This window comes from Heterodontus francisci, chromosome 29, assembly GCF_036365525.1.
Source record: "Heterodontus francisci isolate sHetFra1 chromosome 29, sHetFra1.hap1, whole genome shotgun sequence".
Classification (NCBI taxonomy): domain Eukaryota; kingdom Metazoa; phylum Chordata; class Chondrichthyes; order Heterodontiformes; family Heterodontidae; genus Heterodontus; species Heterodontus francisci.
Window position 1 is genome coordinate 4599057 of NC_090399.1, and position 10935 is coordinate 4609991.

A 10935-nucleotide genomic window follows, 5' to 3' on the forward strand; every position below is an offset into this window, starting at 1 on the left:
TCCGGGAAATATGTGGTGCGTCTTTAAAACAGCAAAGGATCAGTATTGCTTTAAGAATAAACAGGCCTCAGGAGTTACCGAGAAGGTGCATTCTCATTGCCTTGGATACAGCCATTCAGAGACTGAGATTCAAAGGGTGCATTCTCGTTGCCTTGGATACAGCCACTTGGACTGAGTATTGAGAGATACATTTGTTACAATTTAATTTTGAACTGGCTTATAGTGCAAACAGCCTGTTCTAACAGAGACAGAGACAGACAGTTGCATGTTAGCACCTGAAAGGAGAGATCTCTGATCATTTAAACTGAAGGAAGAATTTAAACTGTGACTATATTTTTAAGCCTCAAAATTCTAAAACCAGATTGATTCCATTGAAAGTGGTTGTGAGTTGTTGATCTACTGTGGTCATCGCTGGAGAAGGGAAGCATCACTTACTGCTGGAATTAGACTATGGACTGTTCTACTGTTGATGAACCTTTTCCCCCTATTGGACGGCTATGAGGACTTCAAGCAACATTGGACAGTAAATTTGCAAGAACTCTAATTTTTCCATTTTAAATGTTGTTTATATCTTAGGAGTGTTTAGTTTTTCTAATTAAATAGTTAATTTGTTGATTTAAAGACACCTGGTTTGGTTAGCCTCATTCGGGAGTTAATAAATGGTACAATTTGGCTGGGTCTTTTTTCAATTTGGAAAGTTTTAAATGATGTGTTAGCCGATCTGTGGAGCAACAGGATTGAATTAACAGTGCATTTCTCCCGCCACTATCAGAATCGTATATATTGATTGGGGGCTTTGACTGGAGCAGCCAGTCACTCGACATTTGAATCATATATTAATAGGGTTTCTGGATTTGAATTGTATCTGAATTGGAGGCTTGCTCGCAGTTGAATTTGATGGCTCGTGTCTGGGATCAGAATCAGACTAATTTGGAGGGCTCATATTTGGAATCATAGTAATTACTCGTCTCTGAGATAACATATTTAAATTGGGCTCCTGCGTTTGGCATCATATTAATTACCCTCGAGTCTGGGATCATATCAATTGGAAACTCGATTGTTGGGATCTAAATCTGACACCAAGTGCAAAGAATTCGAAAGAACCAGGTCTCTTGTATAATAAGGTACAGTCTATACTATTGTATCAAACCGTTGATCATGGGCGCGCTGCTAGATCTCCGCAGGCCACCGCCGCCATCGCTTGGAGCCAACGGCACCGGAAGATCCAGCTCCATCTTCTCCTGAGCCATCGGGTGGAGGCTCAGCCGCTCATACCGAGATCGGAGCTCCCGAGCTCCTAGATACCCCTTCCCTGCTCCCCTGCACCCCCTCCCCTGCACGCCTTCCCCCTCACATCCCCTTCTCCTGTACCCCCTCCCCTACCCCCCTGCAGCCCCCCTCGCACTCCCTCCACCCCCCATCTCCTCCCACCGGCATCCACCTATCCCTGAGCAGGGGCCCTAACAACCCCACTGCCTTGTGGGTGTCTCTGGAGAGTCCAAGGCGAAGGGAGTAAACCCTAACAGAAAATCCGGAGCGGAACCCCGCAGGCGGTCATGTGTCACCTTTGGCATGTTTCCGGCAGTTCCTGCAGCCACACTGGTGCCAAACGTCGAGCCCTGCACTCCTTTGGACCCCACCAGGAAGGCTGAGAGGGGGCTTTTGACGCTTGGGCAACTCACAACCTCCATACATCTGCCCAGGCATGGTCACTCCATAGTCGCCTCACAGCGACCAAAACAACACAGAAGGTAACAGTTACGGGTTATAAGCCCAGCTCAATTGGCGCAGAGATTGGGCGCCACAGGTTGCCTTTGTCGGTGGGAGAGGTCATCGTATCTCACTGGACAGCTACTGCCCGCCTCAAACCGGGCAGCCCCCGGTCAGTAAGGTTCTGTCCCACCACAGTCCACCTGCTTCAATGGGTGCTTGGAGCTCAGGGTCACTGCCCGACAAGTGAACTGTAACACCGCACCAAACAGCACGACACAAAAAAGGAAAGAAGGTACCAGCCCTTTGTTTTGCAAGCCGGAAGGTCAGAACTATGTGTCTTGGACTGAGGGAAGACCTTACACAAATCAACGATTCTCGGAAGACCGCCATCATTAACAATGAGCTCAGTAGACTCAATGTGGACATTGCAGCACTTCAGGAGACACGCCTCCCTGTGAGCGGATCTCTAAGAGAGCAAGGCTACACCTTCTACTGGCAGGGTAGGGATCCTGAAGAACCAAGACAGCATGGAGTGGGCTTCACCATCAGAAACTCCTTGCTCAGCATGATAGAGCCACCTACAAATGTCTCGGAATGCACACTGTCCATCCGACTGTTCACCACCTCTGGTCCAGTACACCTACATCTATGCTCCAACACTCTGCTCCCCACCTGAAGTTAAAGACCAGTTCGATGAGGAACTCCATAATATCATTAGTAGCACTCCGAGCAGATGATGAAAGCAAAGGGACTGGTGGTCTGAGGTGTATTTGTTTTAATGCAAGAAGTGTAGTAGGTAAGGCAGATGAACTTAGGGCTTGGATTAGTACCTGGGAGTATGATGTTATTGCTATTACTGAGGCTTGGTTAAGGGAAGGGCATGATTGGCAACTAAATATCCCAGGATACCGATGCTTCAGGCGGGATAGAGAGGGAGGTAAAAGGGGTGGAGGAGTTGCATTACTGGTCAAAGAGGATATCACAGCTGTGCTGAAGGAAGGCACTATGGAGGACTCGAGCTGTGAGGCAATATGGGCAGAACTCAGAAATAGGAAGGGTGCGGTAACAATGTTGGGGCTGTACTACAGGCCTCCCAACAGCGAGCGTGAGATAGAGGTACAAATATGTAAACAGATTATGGAAAGATGTAGGACCAACAGGGTGGTGGTGATAGGAGATTTTAATTTTCCCTACATTGACTGAGATTCACTTAGTGTTAGAGGTATAGATGGAGCAGAATTTGTAAGGAGCATCCAGGAGGGTTTTCTAGAGCAGTATGTAAATAGTCCAACTCGGGAAGGGACCATACTGGACCTGGTGTTGGGGAATGAGCCGGGCCAGGTGGTTGACGTTTCAGTAGGGGACTACTTTGGGAATAGTGATCACAATTCCGTAAGTTTTAGAATACTCATGGACAAAGACGAGAGTGGTCCTAAAGGAAGAGTGCTAAATTGGGGGAAGGCCAACTATACCAAAATTCGGCAGGAGCTGGGGAATGTAGATTGGGAGCAGCTGTTTGAAGGTAAATCCACATTTGATATGTGGGAGGCTTTTAAAGAGAGGTTGATTAGAGTGCAGGACAGACATGTTCCTGTGAAAATGAGGGGTAGAAATGGCAAGATTAGGGAACCATGGATGACAGGTGAACTTGTGAGACTAGCTAAGAGGAAAAAGGAAGCATACATAAGGTCCAGGCGGCTGAAGAAAGACGAAGCTTTGAAAGAATATCGGGATTGTAGGCGCAATCTGAAACGAGGAATTAAGAGGGCTAAAAGGGGTCATGAAATATCTTTAGCAAACAGGGTTAAGGAAAATCCCAAAGCTTTTTATTCATATATAAAGAGCAAGAGGGTAACTAGAGAAAGGATTGGCCCACTCAAGGACAAAGGAGAAAAGTTATGCGTGGAGTCAGAGAAAATGGGTGAGATTCTAAACGAGTACTTTGCATCGGTATTCACCGAGGAGAGGGACATGACGGATGTTGAGGTTAGGGACAGATGTTTGATTACTCCAGGTCAAGCCGGCATAAGGAGGGAGGAAGTGTTGGGTATTCTAAAAGGCATTAAGGTGGACAAGTCCCCAGGTCCGGATGGGATCTATCCCAGGTTACTGAGGGAAGCGAGAGAGGAAATAGCTGGGGCCTTAACAGATATCTTTGCAACATCCTTAAACATGGGTGAGGTCCCGGAGGACTGGAGAATTGCTAATGTTGTCCCCTTGTTTAAGAAGGGTAGCAGGGATAATCCAGGTAATTATAGACCGGTGAGCCTGACGTCAGTGGTAGGGAAGCTGCTGGAGAAGATACTGAGGGATAGGATCTATTCCCATTTGGAAGAAAATGGGCTTATCAGTGATAGGCAACATGGTTTTGTGCAGAGAAGGTCATGTCTTACCAACTTAATAGAATTCTTTGAGGAAGTGACAAAGTTGATTGATGAGGGAAGGGCTGTAGATGTCGTATACATGAACTTCAGTAAGGCGTTTGATAAGGTTCCCCATGGTAGGCTGATGGAGAAAGTGAAGGCGCATGGGGTCCAAGGTGTACTAGCTAGATGGATAAAGAACTGGCTGGGCAACAGGAGACAGAGAGTAGCAGTGGAAGGGAGTTTCTCAAAATGGAGACGTGTGACCAGTGGTGTTCCACAGGGATCCGTGCTGGGACCACTGTTGTTTGTGATATACATAAATGATTTGGAGGAAAGTATAGGTGGGCTGATTAGCAAGTTTGCAGATGACACTAAGATTGGTGGAGTAGCAGATAGTGAAGGGGACTGTCAGAGAATGCAGCAGAATATAGATAGACTGGAGAGTTGGGCAGAGAAATGGCAGATGGAGTTCAATCAGGGCAAATGCGAGGTGATGCATTTTGGAAGATCCAATTCAAGAGTGAACTATACAGTAAATGGAAAAGTCCTGGGGAAAATTGATGTTCAGAGAGATTTGGGTGTTCAGGTCCATTGTTCCCTGAAGATGGCAACGCAGGTCAATAGAGTGGTCAAGAAGGCTTACGGCATGCTTTCCTTCATCGGACGGAGTATTGAGTACAAGAGTTGGCAGGTCATGTTACAGTTGTCTAGGACTTTGGTTCGGCCACATTTGGAATACTGCGTGCAGTTCTGGTCGTCACATTACCAAAAGGATGTGGATGCTTTGGAGAGGGTGCAGAGGAGGTTCACCAGGATGTTGCCTGGTATGGAGGGCGCTAGCTATGAAGAGAGGTTGAGTAGATTAGGATTATTTTCATTAGAAAGACGGAGGTTGAGGGGGGACCTGATTGAGGTGTACAAAATCATGAGAGGTATAGACAGGGTGGATAGCAAGAAGCTTTTTCCCAGAGTGGGGGATTCAATTACAAGGGGCCACGAGTTCAAAGTGAAAGGGGAAAAGTTTAGGGGGGATATGCGTGGAAAGTTCTTTACGCAGAGGGTGGTGGGTGCCTGGAACGCATTGCCAGTGGAGGTGGTAGACGCGGGCACGATAGCGTCATTTAAGATGTATCTAGACAGATACACGAATGGGCAGGAAGTAAAGAGATACAGACCATTAGAAAATAGGCGACAGGTTTAGATAGAGGATTTGGATCGGCGTAGGCTTGGAGGGCCGAAGGGCCTGTTCCTGTGCTGTAATTTTCTTTGTTCTTTGTTAATATCGAACATCTGTTCCTGCTGGGGGACTTTAATACCAGGGTTGGGGCCGACCATGACTCATGGCCCTCCTGCCTTGGGCGCTTTGGCATTGGAAGGATGAATGAGAATGGACAGAGACTGCTTGAGTTGTGAACCTATCACAACCTCTGCATCACCAACTCATTCTTTCATACTAAACCCTGTCACCAGGTTTCATGGAGGCACCCAAGATCACGTCATTGGCACCAGCTGGACCTCATTGTCACAAGGCAAGCCTCCTTAAACAGTGTTCAAATCACACGCAGCTTCCACAGCGCGGACTGCAACACCGACCTCTCCCCGGTGTGCAGCAAGGTTAGACTCAAACTAAAGAAGCTGCATCACTCCAAGCAGAAGGGCCGCCCGCGCATCAACACTAACAGAATTTCTTATCCACAGCTGTTACATAGGTTTCTAAATTCACTTGAAAAAGCCCTTCAAAACACTCCTACAGGGGATGCAGAGACCAAGTGGGCCCACATCAGAGACGCCATCGAAGACTCAGCAATGACCACCGATGGCAAACGTGTGAAGCAGAATGCAGACTGGTTTCAATCTCACTTTGAAGAGCTGGAACCTATCATAGCCGCTAAGCGCATTGCACTGCTGAACTTCAAGAAAGCCCCCAGCGAGTTAACATCTGTAGCACTTAAAGCAGCCAGAAGCGCTGCACAGAGAACAGCCAGGCGCTGGGCAAATGACTACTGGCAACACCTGTGCAGTCGTATTCAGCTGGCCTCCGACACCGGAAACATCAGAGTAATGTATGATGGCATTAAGAGAGCTTTTAGGCCAACCATCAGGAAGATCGCCCCCCTCAAGTCTATATCAGGGGACACAATCACTGACCAACACAAGCAAATGGACCGCTGGGTGGAGCACTACCTAGAACTGTACTCCAGGGAAAATGTTGTCACTGAGACCGCCCTCAATGCAGCCCAGTCTCTGCCTGTCATGGATGAGCTGGACGAACAGCCAACAAAATCGGAACTCAGTGATGCCATTGATTCTCTAGCCAGTGGAAAAGCCCCTGGGAAGGACGGCATTACCCCTGAAATAATCAAGAGTGCTAAGCCTGCTATACTCTCAGCACTCCATGAACTGCTTTGCCTGTGCTGGGATGAGGGAGCAGTACCACAGGACATGCGCGATGCCAATATCATCACCCTCTATAAGAACAAGGGTGACCGCAGTGACTGCAACACCTACCATGGAAGCTCCCTGCTCAGCATAGTGGGGAAAGTCTTCACTCGAGTCACTTTAAACAGGCTCCAGAAGCTGGCTAAGTGTGTCTACCCTGAGGCACATTGTGGCTTTTGAGCAGAGAGATCCACCATTGACATGCTGTTCTCCCTTCACCAGCTACAGGAGAAATGCCGAGAACAACAGATGCCCCTCTACGTTGCTTTCATTGATCTCACCAAAGCTTTTGACCTCGTCAGCAGACGTGGTCTGTTCAGACTACTGGAAAAGATCGGATGTCCACCAAAGCTACTAAGTATCATCACTTCATTCCATGACAAGATGAGAGGCGCAATTCAACATAGCGGGGCCTCATCAGACCCCTTTCCTATCCTGAGTGGCGTGAAACAGGGCTGTGTTCTCGCACCTACACTGTTTGGGATCTTCTCCTCCCTGTTGCTCTCACATGCGTTCAATACTTCAGAAGAAGGAATTTTCCTCCACACAAGATCAGATGGCAGGTTGTTCAACCTTGCCCGTCTAAGAGCGAAGACCAAAGTACGGGAACTCCTCTTTGCTGACGATGCTGCATTAACATCTCACACTGAAGAGTGTCCGCAGAAACTCATCAACAGGATTGCAGCTGCCTGCAACGAATTTGGCCTAACCATCAGCCTCAAGAAAACGAACATCATTGGACAGGACGTCAGAAATGCTCCATCCATCAATATCGGCGACCACGCTCTGGAAGTGGTTCAAGAGTTCACCTACCTAGGCTCAACTATCATCAGTAAACTGTCTCTCGATGCAGAAATCAACAAGCGCATGGGAAAGGCTTCCACTGCTATGTCCAGACTGGCCAAGAGAGTGTGGGAAAATGGCACACTGACATGGAACACAAAAGTCCGAGTGTATCAAGCCTGTGTCCTCAGTACCTTGCTCTATGGCAGCGAGGCCTGGACAACGTATGTCAGCCAAGAGCGACATCTCAATCTATTTACGCTGCCTCCGGAGAATCCTTGGCATCAGGTGGCAGGACCGTATCTCCAACACAGAAGTCCACGAGGTGGCCAACATTCGCATCATATACACCCTACTGAGCCAGCGGCGCTTGAGAAGGCTTGGCCATGTGGGCCGCATGGAAGATGGCAGGATCCCCAAGGATACATTGTACAGCGAGCTCGCCACTGGCATCAGACCCACCGGCCGTCCATGTCTCCGCTTTAAAGACGTCTGCAAACGCGACATGACGTCCTGTGACATTGATCACAAGTCGTGGGAGTCAGTTGCCAGTGATCGCCAGAGCTGGTGGACAGCTATAAAGGCGGGCTAAAGTGTGATGAGTCGAACAGACCTAGCAGATGGCAGGTAAAAAGACAGAAGCACAAGGCGAGAGCCAACTGTGTAACTGCCTGGCAACCAATTTTATCTGCAGCGCCTGTGGAAGAGTCTGTCACTCGAGAATTGGCCTTTCTCGCCACTCCAGGTGCTGCTTCACAAACCACTGACCACCTCCTGGCAATTACCCACTGTCTCTCAAGACAAGGAGGCCAAAGAAAGAAAGATACTATTGTAATGGCATTAGTGGCTGTAGCAGAGTTTTTGGGAAAGCAGAATGTTTCCCTAAGTGACTTGATAACTTTGGACTGAGAACAAATTAAAAGAATTGGCAGCGAAATTGGGGTTAGAATTGAAATCAGGTGCCAAAAAAGCAGGGATGATTGGCATGATAGCCGAATATCTGGAATTAGTACAAGAAGATGATGATGATGATACAGATGAAGGGCAATATGAGGAACCAGAAAGGAAGTACGAGAGACAAGAAGGTTGTCGGTCCGAGAGTGATGCAGTGGCATTGGCTAGGATTCAGTTAGAAATGAAAAAACTTGAATTGGAGGAAAGGGAAGAAGAAAAAGCAATAGAATTAAGAAAACTTGAACTTGAACTTCAAAGAGAAAGTGAAAGAGAAGAAAGAGAATTTAAGGTAAAAGAGATGGAACTAAGACAAAAGGGTAGTCTTAAATCCAGGGAAAATTCGGGTCAGGAAGAATCTGAATTTAGCTCAGGACCCAGTGAGAAGTTGTTTAAATTTATACAGGCTCTTCCTAAGTTCGAGGCATTTTTCATAGCTTTTGAAAAAAATAGCCAAACAGATGAAATGACTGAAATAAGCTAGACATTGCTTATTCAGGGGAGGTTGGTAGGCAGAGCTCATGAAGTTTATGCAATCGTTTTGAAGAGGCTTCTGCAGATTATGAGATGGCAAAAAAGGCTACTCTCGCTGTGAATGAGTTAGTCCCTGAAGCTTATCATCAGAAGTTTAGGAACTTACGGAGATTGGCTGGGCAGACGTATTTAGAATTTGAGACGGTGAAGCAAATGAATTTTGACCATTGGATACGGGATTAAAGATAGAAATCACATATGAGAACCTTCGAGAATTGATTCTGTTAAAGAGTTTAAAAACTCCATTCCTTCAGTAGTGAGAACTCATATAGATAACCTGAAAGTTTTGAAAGCTAGGCAAGCAGCGGATATTGCTGATGATTTTGAGCTTGTGAATAAGCCAACCTATTTTGTCCATCACCCCCATAAACCCGAGAAGGATAGAAAGTGGGAGAGTGAAAGGAAGGCAAGTAGCCGGGCACAAGAAGGAACAGCTGGGAATGCCCCAGGATCACCTCTTCAGGTCAGAAAGGAAGGTGCTGAGGGTAGAAGTGAGGTTCGCAAGCCAAAGTGTTATCATTGCAACAAAATGGGTCATCGTCGTTCAGAGTGCTGGAAATTGTGAGGTAAACCCATAGGGCATGTTGGGGTATGCAAAGCTAGTGCAGAGGAAAAGACTCTGATTAAAAGTATAGCAGACCAGGCTATAGCTTTAACAACAGCTGTGAATGTGAAACCAAATACCAAAACTAAAAGGAGGGTAGAGGTTAAGAATAAAATACCTGAGAGTTATAATGAGTTTTTGTCAAAGGGGAGAGTAACTCTGTATCCTGTAAGTGAGGCTTTATACTTTATACTTATCATTATACTTAAGGACACAGGAGCAACCCAAACACTCTTGCTGGGGCAAGATATAAGGTTCCCACCAGAGAGTGCCTTGAACGCTAAAGTTTTAGTTAATGGAATTGGTGGGGATAATATACCCGTACCTTTGTATAAAGTACGCCTAGAGAGTGACTTAATATCTGGGATAGTAACTGTAGGTGTTGTCCACAGTTTAAAGGTAATTGATCTACTCCTAGGAAATGATTTGGCAGGATCAAAAGTATTAGTTTCTCCTATAGTTACAGAGGAACCAAGTGAAATTAACGAAACAGAGCAATTACAGGAACAAGTTCTGGGAATATTTTCTGCGCGTGTAGTGACACAAGTAATGGCTAAACAGGATCCATTGTCAGAGGTAAAAGGAGCACCACAAATAGATAGCCAGGCATCTGAAACCTTATTTGGGGATTAAGATAATAAATTTGTTGTTTAACAGAGCATCTATCATTTTGGCACAGCAAGCTGATCCAGAGAAATACCAAATCGCACAGACGGCTCTGTCAGAAGCTGAGGTGAAAGGAGTTCCGGAATGCTATTATATGGCAAATGGGGTTTTGAGGAGGAAATGGAGCCCACCTCATAGGCCTGCCAACGAAGACTGGACAGTTGTTGAACAGATAGTGGTACCACCTAAATATCGACCAGGATTATTAAGGTTAGCACACGACATTCCTTTTGCAGGACATAGGGGAATTCGGAAGACCAATCACACATAAGCCAACCTTATTAATGGCCGGTTCTTACAAAGGATGTGGGACAATTTTGTAGGACATGCCATACCTGTCAAATAGTGGGAAAACCACAACCTACCATAAAACCAGGGGTATTAGTATAATAAAAGCAAAATACTACAGATGCTGGAAATCTGTCATAAAAACAAGAAATGCTGGAAATACTCAGCTGGTCAGGGAGCATCTGAGGAGAGAGAAGCAGGGTTTACGTTTCAGGTCAGTGACCCTTCATCAGAACTGACAAATATTAGAAATGTAAAAGGTTTTAAACAAGCAAAGTGGGGGTGAGGCAAGAGATAACAAAAAAGGTGTTGATAGGACAAGGTCACAGAGAATAACTGAATGTCATGGAACAAAGGCAATCGGTACGTTAATGGTGTGTTGAAAGATAAAGCATTCGAACAGAGAGGGTGTCAATTGACAGTAAAATGAACAGTGTTACGACTGACCGCTCCTGTCAGAGCCCCCTAATCAAAATATACGATTCTGATTGTGGAGGGACCAACGCACTGTTAATTCAACCCCGTCGTTCCACAGATCGGTTAACATATCATAAAAAACTTTCCAAATTAAAGAAAGACCCAACCAAATTG